The following is a 13,401-nucleotide window of genomic DNA, read 5'->3' as shown; positions in this document are numbered from 1 at the left end:
AACCAGTGTTTGAGTCACTAGTAAAAGCTGGGGTGACTGTTTTATTAGAGATTCGCCCATAAGAACCCCAATTTTTCCAGTTAAGAAAAATATGTCTCCAGGAGAGCCCGACAACCGGTTTGTCCAAGACTTGCCAGCCGTGAATGCAGTAGTGATTCCTAGAGCACCTGATGTTCAAAATCTGTACACCATTCCCAGCCATATGCTGCCGAAAGCCAGTGTTTTTTTGTGGTTGACCCTGCAAATGCTTTTTTCAATGTTCCTGTGCACAAAGACAGCCAATTTTGTTTGTTACGTTTCAATGGTGACACTTATGTGACACTACGTGACATTGCACATGGGCAGAACTTGAAGGCCCATAGTCATGTTCAATGGACGCCTGAGGTTGAAAAATCCTTTGTTGAACTTAAAACCACACTACAAAGCACACGTCTTGGGTTTGCCTAATCCAAGCTATGACCAATACTTTTGCCAGTTGAAGGAGATGGTGAACCACATGATTGTGTTGCTCTACCTAATTTCATTTCTTCTCCTAGGCTGGACCTGCAGTGTCAGCCCCTTTATCAGTTGATTTAACCCCTTAATGTATCAGCATTTTTTTAGACCATTTAACCCATTAATTAATGTATCAGCCCCATTATCAGACCATTTAATCCCTTAATCAGTCCTAATCTCTGTCATTGAGGGCTGCCAATGCATCTACTGTAATGTTGAATAAATTTAGTTTAAAGAATAAAAGTAACACTCATCACATGACTAAATGTTAAAACAATTTCTTTATTTTCACTACAACAAGCTTAACACCATACATAAGATGTAAATGTTCTCTGGGTTTATCAGGTGTCCATATTTTAAAAAGAGAAGAGTGAGAAGAATTACTTACAGTTACTAAAATGATTTTAACGGAAGAGAATCAACAAGTTACTTTATGTCATGTGGAAACAAAAGTAATGAAAATCATGGAAATACATCAAGCCCCACAGTAGGTCATTCAGGGTGCTAAAATTAATAACCCCTTCTCTTAAAAGGAAACCTGTGCACAAAGCAAGCTCTATAAAGACGTGAAGAAAAGCTCAGTTTAAAGAAACTCCAGAGTCCTGACCTCAACCTAACTCAATAGCTTTGGGAAAAACTGGAATATCAACTGAGCCTGTTTGGCCAGCCATACAAAAGCTCCTTCAATTAAATAGGCCCAAATTTCCACAGACATAATTAAAGTATTGTGAGAAGTGTTCTCAGAAGTGGTTGTTAATTTAGCTGAGATCACACAGGATCACTCTGTTTTAATATTGTTTCCTTTATAAAATGGGATGTCCAACAAGTTCATTGCTAAGTGTCCAAATACTTTTGGACATATAGTGTAATTTGTATTTTAGTCCTGGCCAGGTGGGGTTTATGAAACTTGTTCTTCACATTATAATGCACATATTGATGCAGATGTTACTTATAAAACTTGTTTTTCACATATTGACTCAGATGTTACTTATACAACTTGTGGAACACCTCTCCATCTGGTTGCTCCCTCCATTTCAGAGTGATGTTCTGTTTCAGCCCATGCTCCTTCAGTTTCTGCAGGATCTGAAGGACAGAAGATGATTTCGTTAGTAACTCATGCAGGATGATGAATCTAATGGTAGAAGAAATGAATCCAGCAGCAGATGATGATTAAAGTACAGCCTGAGGTTTCTGCTGCTGGAATGAGGAGGAACGAGACCCACCTTCTCCAGGAGTGCTGCCTTTACTGCAGGATCGTTCATGTACTGACTCGACTGAACCTTAAACCTCAGGATCTGGATCTGACCTGTTGTAACTGTTCACACACAAACAACAAAAGCAAATTAATCTGATATTTTTAAAACTATTAAAATAAATTGAAATATTAGACTGAAAAACTTTTCAACTTACCCCTGTAACAGATGAAATGTTTTGTTTCTGAGCACTGAGCATCAGCAGCTGTAAAATTAGATAAATAACCACATTTTTCTTCACCTAGATAATTATCAGGTTGTCCAGGCATCCAGGTAATGCTGGGCAGGTAGGTCTGATCTAACCACTTCCAGGTGACCCTGGACAGACCAATCCAAGCGATCCAATCAGGGACCATTCCAGTTATAATAGAATTTTGAGTTTCATCTGTTGAGCTGGCCAGGTCGGTGTGATTCCGTTTGCAGTAACTCTGAGCATCAGTCCAGATCATGTATTCATCGATGTAAATGTACCTGCTGGCCCCAGTGTTCCTCTCTGTGAGATTTAAAAACATAATCAAATATTTATTCATTATTTTACTCTTTATTTGAATCTGGTCCTGTTACACTGTACATCATTTTCACTGGTGCAGTTCAAGTTTTCGCCAATGTAAATTATTCACACGTCACATTTACTGCACACTGCTTACTTCTCTGTGTTCATATAAACAGTTTGGCTAGTTTGGCTTAAATAATTTGAAAGTACATGGAACAGTGGTCTCTTGATTAACTTGGTTATAAAAATTGAACAGTCATTTAATTGAGAGGAAGTCGCTCTCAGCTCTGACATTACCGGCTGCTGTTGTTCACAGTCAAGTGAGCTGTTATGTCTAATCATCCAGACAAAGTTCCTCTCAGTATAAGGTGACAGTTTGGGGTTTCTTTTAAACTCTGGCAGGAGACCGCGGTTCCACAAAGATAAATAACGTTATAGACCTTGCTACATCACTAAACTGAATTTTTGTTTCTTTACTAATAAACTAAAGTTACTGATGTTTTTATATAAATCATAAATGTCCGGATGCTCCGGTTGAACTTACATTCGAATGAATAAATTCACCAGAGTAAAATGAAACGTATTTTTATTCATATTGTTGAAAACCTGATGGTGAGGAAACATCATAAACCATAACAAACCCACTTACCATCATAGCACACAAAGGGAAGTAGATATTCACAGTTAAGATCATCCCAAAGACCATCTGAACGTATCACACTGCACTCTTCTTCGTATTCAGCGCTGCTTGGCTCACCAGGATACCATTTGGTCATCGCTCCTAGAGACACATTTCCGTAGGACCAGCGCCAGTCATGTGATTCTTTGTACACTCCAACCCAGACATCAGAACGGAACTGGAGTGGAGCTCCAGCTTGAAGTCGAAGCCTGTCAGCATCAGTGTGGATGGTAGCCAGGTCCAAGTGATAAGCTCTACAGAAGGTCTGAGCATCACTCCATGTTTTATTGTCCTGGACCAGATAGTATTTATAATGGATGAGGGGGGCAACTCCTGTGGATCACATTTAGAGCTTCATGTAGAAGGTATGTGGCAATAAATTTATTTAATACTATAATATTATAGTTGTATTTATTATAATTAAAAGTTATATTTTATTATTGACATATTAGTATTTATTATTATTATCATTTTATTAACACATTCATTTATCACTGGTCCGATACCAAATACATGCTTGCACACACACAATGACATATCTGAACTAAAGTATTAACACCCCTCCCCCCACATACATCAACTTTGGCAACTATGAATCAAAAGTTGCTACCTCCCATTAGCAAATCTAGCAAAATTGAACACATTAGCAATTAACCCCTTACCATAACAAATGTCTAGGCTACACGCCTAGATGCAAATGCATAATCAGCAATGGAGGAAATCTATTGTCTGAGATATCTGGGGCAATTCCGTTCAACGCCACCAGATGTCGCCAAAGCTTCACCGGGACTCATGACAATATCACATCACAGGTCCCAACACCATTATAGCCTTTGTATTAATCTGGAGGTGTTTTCTACCAGTCCAGGTGCTTTAATTCACTAATAAACTTACCTGTGAAAAACAGCAGGAGAATCAGCATCTGCTTCATCATTGATGAGAAAAACTTATTCAGGACTAGAGAACTGAATGGCCGGATTAGTTCTCCACCGGAAATGAACTTAAAAGGTACAATAAGAATTACATCTATTCACTCCATCATCTACTATGGGAAGTGGGGAGTCGTGTGCTTGGCACCTCTTTCGCTGGAGGACATTGAGGATGTTTATATATTTGGAACTTTGATCGTGGGGTTCGCGCTGATTGGATTAGGCGGTACCCTGCTGTATTGGGAAATTAAAAGAGTTGGGTCAGTTGTCAAAGGTCCCCAGAAACTGCCCAACCTGATTGAGATGGTGGGTAGAGCCGTGGGAACTCAAACTATGAATTTGAATCAGAGGATGGAATCCATCTCGAACAATATAGCGGCTCTGCGAAAGGAGATGAACCAGAGATGCATTAATTCTGACAGTCTGTGTTAAATTTTGCCTCAGACAAAATAAGAAGTCATTTCTGCTTCTGGCTCCCCTGTTATCAGCAATGGCCTTGTGGATAAGTAAACACCTCTGGAAGATCTGCTGCTACATTCCTACCCCCTTCACTGACTGTTTTCATTCTGGCAAGCAAGAGCTGAAAACAGCCTTTTTATCGCGGACTTGCACAGACTTTTCCTTCTTGCTGCAGAATGGGAATTGACAGGACTCTTTCCCAACCCCCTCCAACCGTCTCCATTCTCTGCTTCTTAGCTTAATTCCACCAATACAGTAGTTGGTTACTTTTCCGAACCCCCCATCCCATCCCTAACCCGTGGCTAGTTGTGTGATGTTTTTACATGTGCTTGTGTGCTGTATGGGGCTGTTTTTTCGTGTTACCAAAATGTGCTCCTAAAGGGAGAACAATCTGGTTGCTGTTTTTTTTATCCCCTTCTTTCCCAATGTGTTTATTCTTTTCTTGCTTCTTCGAAAGATGGCGCCGGTGAGGTGGCTGCCGTCAGACTGCTCCGAACTACTGTGGCGGGGCAGTCTCAAAAGCATTTCACTGCTAGTTGTACTGTGTGTATGACCATGTATGTGACAAATAAACTACTTTGACTTTGATATATTACAATATGTACTACTACATCTAACACTGTACATATTCACTTCATCATCTACATCTAACACTGTACATATTCACTTCATCATCTACATCTAACACTGTACATATTCACTCCATCATCTACTACATCTAACACTGTACATATTCACTCCATCATCTACTACATCTAACACTGTACATATTCACTTCATCATCTACTACATCTAACACTGTACATATTCACTTCATCATCTACTACATCTAACACTGTACTTATTCACTCCATCATCTACTACATCTAACACTGTACATATTCACTTCATCATCTACTACATCTAACACTGTACATATTCACTCCATCATCTCACTACATATAACACTGTACATATTCACTCCATCATCTCACTACATTTAACACTGTACATATTCACTTCATCATCTACTACTTCTAACACTGTACATATTCACTCCATCATCTACTACATCTAACACTGTACATATTCACTTCATCATCTACATCTAACACTGTACATATTCACTCTATCATCTACTACATCTAACACTGTACATATTCACTCCATCATCTACTACATCTAACACTGTACATATTCACTATCATCTACTACATCTAACACTGTACATATTTACTCATCATCTCACAACATCTAACACTGTACATATTCACTCCATCATCTACTACATCTAACACTGTACATATTCACTCCATCATCTACTACATCTAACACTGTACATATTCACTTCATCATCTACATCTAACACTGTACATATTCACTCCATCATCTACTACATCTAACACTGTACATATTCACTCCATCATCTACTACATCTAACACTGTACATATTCACTCCATCATCTCACTACATCTAACACTGTACATATTCACTTCATCATCTACTACATCTAACACTGTACTTATTCACTCCATCATCTACTACATCTAACACTGTACATATTCACTCCATCATCTACTACATCTAACACTGTACATATTCACTCCATCATCTACTACATCTAACACTGTACATATTCACTCCATCATCTACTACATCTAACACTGTACATATTCACTCCATCATCTCACTACATCTAACACTGTACATATTCACTTCATCATCTACTACATCTAACACTGTACATATTCACTTCATCATCTACTACATCTAACACTGTACTTATTCACTCCATCATCTACTACATCTAACACTGTACATATTCACTTCATCATCTACTACATCTAACACTGTACACATTCACTTCATCATCTACTACATCTAACACTGTACACATTCACTTCATCATCTACTACATCTTACACTGTACATATTCACTCCATCATCTACCACATCTAACACTGTACATATTCACTCCATCATCTACTACATCTAACACTGTACATATTCACTCCATCATCTCACTACATCTAACACTGTACATATTCACTCCATCATCTCACTACATCTAACACTGTACATATTCACTCTATCATCTACTACATCTAACACGGTACATATTCACTCTATCATCTACTACATCTAACACGGTACATATTCACTCCATCATCTACTACATCTAACACTGTACATATCTACTACATCATCTCACTACATCTAACACGGTACATATTCACTCCATCATCTACTACATCTAACACTGTACATATTCACTCTATCATCTACTACATCTAACACTGTACATATTCACTCCATCATCTACTACATCTAACACTGTACATATTTACTCATCATCTCACAACATCTAACACTGTACATATTCACTCCATCATCTACTACATCTAACACTGTACATATTCACTCCATCATCTACTACATCTAACACTGTACATATTCACTTCATCATCTACTACATCTAACACTGTACATATTCACTCCATCATCTACTACATCTAACACTGTACATATTCACTCCATCATCTACTACATCTAACACTGTACATATTCACTCCATCATCTACTACATCTAACACTGTACATATTCACTCCATCATCTACTACATCTAACACTGTACATGTTTACTCATCATCTCACAACATCTAACACTGTACATATTCACTCCATCATCTACTACATCTAACACTGTACATATTCACTTCATCATCTACTACATCTAACACTGTACATATTTACTCCATCATCTACTACATCTAACACTGTACATATTCACTCCATCATCTACTACATCTAACACTGTACATATTCACTATCATCTACTACATCTAACACTGTACATGTTTACTCATCATCTCACAACATCTAACACTGTACATATTTACTCCATCATCTACTACATCTAACACTGTACATATTCACTCCATCATCTACTACATCTAACACTGTACATATTCACCCATCTCACAACATCTAACACTGTACATATTCACTCCATCATCTACTACATCTAACACTGTACATATTCACTTCATCATCTACTACATCTAACACTGTACATGTTTACTCATCATCTCACAACATCTAACACTGTACATATTCACTCCATCATCTACTACATCTAACACTGTACATATTCACCCATCTCACAACATCTAACACTGTACATATTCACTCCATCATCTACTACATCTAACACTGTACATATACACTTCATCATCTACTACATCTAACACTGTACATATTCACTCCATCATCTACTACATCTAACACTGTACATATTCACTCCATCATCTCACTACATCTAACACTGTACATTTTCACTCCATCATCTACTACATTTAACACTGTACATAGTCACTTCATCTCGCTGCATCTATGTAGTTATACTGATCTAATATAATACTTTTCTAAATAGTCTAATATAGTCTTAATAATACCAACTTATTTAAATAAAACTTGAAATTTTTTTTTTATACTTACTATGAAGTAAAATTATGTTGCTTCTACTAAAGCTTTCAGTTTCCTCAGCAGTTTTTTCAATCAACACTGCTGACCATTCAATACATTTCAAGTAAAATCCACTCCTTCTATCGTCATCATATTATTAAAATTTTTATTCAAACCTTCAGTGTTATCGGGTGGAAACAGTCTGCTCATGTGTGCGTGGATATCCCTGTACTGCCTACCAGATGGTAACAGGGAAAACAGATAGTTCCCAGGGTGTGTTGCATCCTTGCTAATGCTGTCGGCCTTGTTTTCTAAACAACTGTTATATACACTGTCCAAGTTGGGGAGTTTAGTCCAGATGATATGTCCTGCCGCTCTGACCACACGATGTAGCTGTGGTAGAAGTTCACCAGGAGTCTTTGACTGCTTCCTCAGGAAATAGTCTTTGTGCCCTCATGCTTAGGTACATGGTGTTCAGGGACCATGTTAGATGGTTGGATATGTGGACCCTAAGGAATTTCACACTCTTCACACGTTCCACTACTTCTCCGGAAATATGAAGGGGGGTTGGTCTGACTTCTTTGTTCTCCTGAAGTCCACCATGATCATGGTCTTGGAGGTGTTGAGTACTAGGTCACTGACTTCGCACCATTCCCCCAGACATTCCACCTCATCCCAATAGGCACATTCATCACCATCTGAGCTTAGGCCAACTATTGTGGTGTCATCGGAAATTTTTATTATCGTGTTGGAGGAGTGGGTGGGGGTGTAGTGGTGTGTGAACAAAGTGAAGAGCATAGGGCTCAGTACACAGCCTTGCAGGGTACCAGTATTCAGGATCAGAGTGGAGGAGGTGTGATGTCCTATTCTGACACGTTGTGGTCTGTCCATGAGGAAGTCCAAAACCCAGGAGCAGATGAAGCTGTCCAGACCCAAACATTCCAATTTCCTGACCAGTTTGTGAAGAATTACAGTGTTAAAAGCCGAGCTAAAATCCACAAATAACGTCCTCACGTACGTGTTTGGTTGTTCCAGATGCGTCAATGCCATGTGAAGTGCCATTAAGATTTGATCTATTTGTTCTGTATGCAAACTGATGTTGGTCCAGATGTCTCTTATATGTGAAAGAACCAGTCTCTCAAAGCACTTCATGATTACTGGTGTTATGCCTTAATGACAATCGACCAGTGACACTTTCACTGCAGACTTTTTGGGGACTGGTATGACTGTGGAGGTTTTTAAGCATGTCGAGACAGCAGCTTGTTTTAGCAAGAGACCTCTAAAGGCCTCAGCATACTTCATGCGGAAACGACGTTCGCCTGGCTTCGGCGACCGATGTGACGTAATCGCGGAGAAAACGAACAACCGCGGATGTCGTGCAGAGGCTTCGCTTGCCTTGTCGCGCACATGGAATAGTGATGGGTCGGTCGCAAATGATTCGGCTACTGTTTAATAAATGCTTAATAACTGCATACTGTTCAGTATGAAAGTAGTGATTTCGGAGGCAGCCGATGATCACAGTTGAGACGCTCCTCAAAATCTGTAATCGCGGAGAAAACGAACAACCGTGGACGTCGCGCAGAGGCTTCGCTCGCCTTGTCGCGCACATGGAAGCTGGGCGAACTCGGCGGACGACGTCACGCCGTGACAACACCTGTGATTGGTCGGTTAAAAAAAGAGGTGTGTCATGAAAACAAACACGGATTTTGAGGAGCGTCTCAACTGTGATCATCGGCTGCGTCCGAAATCACTACTTTTATACTGAACAGTATGCAGTTATTAATCATTATTAAGCATTAAGCATTTATTAAACAGTACACGAAAAGTACCTGGATAATCTACTGCTTGGGCAGCATTTTTGTGTATGTAAACACAGCGCACTTGCGTACTGAAAGAGCTTACTTCTGTACCGGCCAAGCAGTGCACACCTCTATTTACTTACTATGCGATTTTGGACACAGCCATCGTTTTTCGGTAGTCACTAAAGTTAAATTACATTAATTTGTCTTTACATTATAAATGTCACCGCGTCACATGCAGCTGTGGAGCAGACGCGACAGGCAAAATGAAACCGCTAGAAGTATGCCAGCTTGTAAGCTCGCGATGACGCGCTCGGCTTCGCGTGACGCTCGGGAACTTAGTTTCGCTGGAAGTATGCTGAGAGCTTAAGACCTTTAAGACCTCTGCAAGTTGGTAGGCACAGACCTTCCAGAAACTCCATCTGGGCTTGCTGCTTTGTCTGGGATCCACTTTCTGCAGGGTGGTTCTCACCTGATGACACTTTAGAACCAGTGTCTGCTTCTCAACAGGTGGTGTGATGTGAGAGGCTCTGCTGTTTTGGTTATCAAAGCGAGCAAAGGACTGGTTTAACACATGGTCTTGTAGTCCGAAAGTGCTTTGATTCTATTCCACATGCTGTGGGGGTTGTTGTTCTCAAAGTGCTCCTCAATGTGCTGCTTGTATCTGCGCTTGGCGTCCTTGATGCTTTTTTTGAGGTTCCTTCGAGCTACTGAATAAGCATGTCTGTCTCCCGTCCTGAAGGCTGCATCACGTCTCCTGATTACACCCTGAACATTCTTGATTAGCCATGGCTTCTGAATTGGAAACACTTTTACTGTCTTTGTTGTGAGTGCATTCTCAGTGCAGAAGTTTATGTACCCCATGACCGATGATGCATATTCCTCCAAATCTGCCCCCTGTGCAAACAAATCCCAGTTCTGCAGTATTGAGGTTGTTTGCTCACTCCATACCTGTACAGTTTGACTGTTAGTTGAGTCCTGCAGATCAAAGGTTTGTACACTGGGGTCAGGTTCAGTGTGATGTGGTCCGAAAGTCCGAGGTGTGCAGATGCTTTAGCTTTGTATGCCTGTGGGATGTTTGTGTACACCTTATCCATAATGTTGCTCTCTCATGGGAAAATGCACATATTTGTGAACCTTTGGCATGACTGATTTCAGGTCTGTGTGGTTAAAGTCCCCTGCCACAATAACAATTCCATCTGGATGTTCTGTCAGATGATTGTTTACTGCGTCGTGAAGTCTGCTCAGATCTAGTTAAGCATTAGCTTGCGGGGGAACGTACACTGCCGTGATTATAACCGTGGTGAATTCCCTCGGTAGAAAGAACGGTCTGCATCGTATTGCTCGTATTATAGGGCAGCTGTAGCCTAGTGGTTAAGGTACTGGACTAGTAATCATAGGGTTGCCGGTTCAAGCCTCACCTCTGCCAGGTTGCAACTGTTGGGCCCTTGAGCAAGGCCCTTAACCCTCAATTGCTCAAACTGTATACTGTAACTGTACTGTAAGTCGCTTTGGATAAAGGCGCCTGCTAAATGCAGAAAATGTAAATGTATTGTTACGAACTCCAATCAGTCTCTCAAAGCACTTCATGATTACTGGTGTTATGCCTTAATGACAATCAACCAGTGACACTTTCACTGCAGACATTTTCGGACTGGTATGACTGTGGAGGTTTTTGAGCATGTCGGGACAGCAGCTTGTTTAAGCAAGATGTTAAATATGGTTAAATAAGTGTTTTAAGATCTTCGCAAGTTGGTAGGCACAGACCCTCCAGAAACTCCATCTGGGCCTGCTGCTTTGTCTGAACAGTGTTTTTCCATGATGTCTGTGGCTGTGCACCAGTGAATGTAGATGCACAAACCTTCACCTTTGCTCTTCCCAGAGTCCTCTGTTCTATCCGCTCTGTAGACTAGACTGAGTGACCGGCTAACTCAATAGCAGCGTCAAAACAAAGCGATTCAGCCAAGTTTCTGTAATTATATCTCACAGTTGTTTTTATTGTGTGAGGTTATCCGAGGTCTGATCTCGTCCATCTTGTTGGCAAGAGACCTGCCAGAAAGAGACTTGGAACGACTGGTCTGTAGGGGTTAGCCTGTAGCCTAGCACATAGCCCCCCCCCCACCCCCCCATTTCTGCTTTCTTTCCCTACGTCACCTTCGTCACTTTGCCTGGGAGAATAGCTCCATGGGGATCTCCGGTGGAATGTTTTCCGAATTGAAATTGTACTGGTCTTTGATACTGGTCTTTGATGCAGATGAGTTGTGTGATTGTATGAGCAGCTCACGGCTACTGCTACACGTACTAACAAACATAAAACAACAAAATCTTAGTAATTGGAAAAAAAAAGAAAGAAAATCCCACCAATTGGCAACAGTTGTATTAAAATTACTCAATATTAGTATCAATAATGGTATCTGAAATCTGATAAAGCAGATGTTCATTAGGAATCTGATTTCAGGCTGAACAAACCTGCTCGTCCTGATTTCCATACGAATCCCAGAAAAAAGAACAAGACAACCAGTATGGAAATGAGCAGATACTTGTCACCTTAGTCACAAACTAAAAAGACACGTGTTATAAGAGGAGGAATACGAGGTAATCTGTGTATGACTGTAATAATCTGATCTCCACTTTTCACTCTCGTATTTCCCATAATGCATCACTGTAAAGAAGTTTAGATAATAATCCACTGTGCTTATAAACCAAGAAGTTCCCCAAGGAGAGTAATAACAAAAGAAAAATAACAGAAAACATCTCACTAATATTATGGTAGTATATAATCTATATTTTTACAAACATTATTTCTAGATAATTTAGGACATTTAAAATACAATAAAAAGAATAATCTGTGATTTGTTAATTGTGTACTGGTACTGGTGTATTGGTATAATGTGTTTTATGCCCTGGATCCACATTCTGAGTGAACTTATACAATCCAGCACATTTACTGCAAGGTCCAGAACTAACCAATAGAATTGACTCTAGCACATACTGAACTGAAAGATGTACACTATTCAACAACTCTAAATAAATACTGTATTCTTTTTATTTCACATAATATCTCTAGGCTGCATAAGGAGGGTGGAGGTTCTGTTGAGTCTGGTTCCTTTTAAGGTTGTAGTATTTGATACGTTTTTCCTGTTAGTGTTGCCAAAGGCTTGCTTAACTAGGGTTTGTGGTCCTGGATGCTGTAAAGTTTTACCAAATGTATCAATGCATTTGCCAGTTTTACCTAGTCCATCTACAGTATGTACCAGCCCTCTTTTATTACTCTTTCTATTTACTGGCCTCTTTCATCTAGTCCATCAATGTACTTTAGACTGAACATTCAGTGACATCTTCTCATCCTGATTTTCATACAAATCATTTTAAACTAAAACAACCGGGATGAAAATGAGCCGATGCTGGTAGTTTAGGTCACAGACTAAAGGGTCACATGAGGATAAGGCAGAAGAACCTTAATGATGCACCATAAGAGAAACAATGTGAGATAAACTGTGTATGAGTTTAATCATCTGATCTCCACTTCTCACACCGCATCACTGTAAAGAGGTTCAGATAATGTTAACTCAGTGATTTTCTTATCTAAAGATTAAACATAAGATGTTAGCATTGTCATGAGCAAGAGAAAGGCTGAAAAATCAATAAAAGCTAAGCTAATGATTCAAAAATGTGGTACGTTGAAGAACTCTACAACAACTCTAACCATTCAAAACAAATCAAGTAAAACCAACTGAGTGAAATATGAGACGATCTTGCAAGAAGGTACATGCAAATAAACCCAAGCAGAGCTGCCTAAACCCCAAACCTGATTTACATCTGACTTTTATTTAGCAAAACAAAATAAA

Source organism: Trichomycterus rosablanca, chromosome 1 (genome assembly GCF_030014385.1).
Source record: "Trichomycterus rosablanca isolate fTriRos1 chromosome 1, fTriRos1.hap1, whole genome shotgun sequence".
NCBI lineage: Eukaryota > Metazoa > Chordata > Actinopteri > Siluriformes > Trichomycteridae > Trichomycterus > Trichomycterus rosablanca.
The sequence above is the reverse complement of the archived record's forward strand: the minus strand, read 5'-3'. Positions refer to the sequence as shown.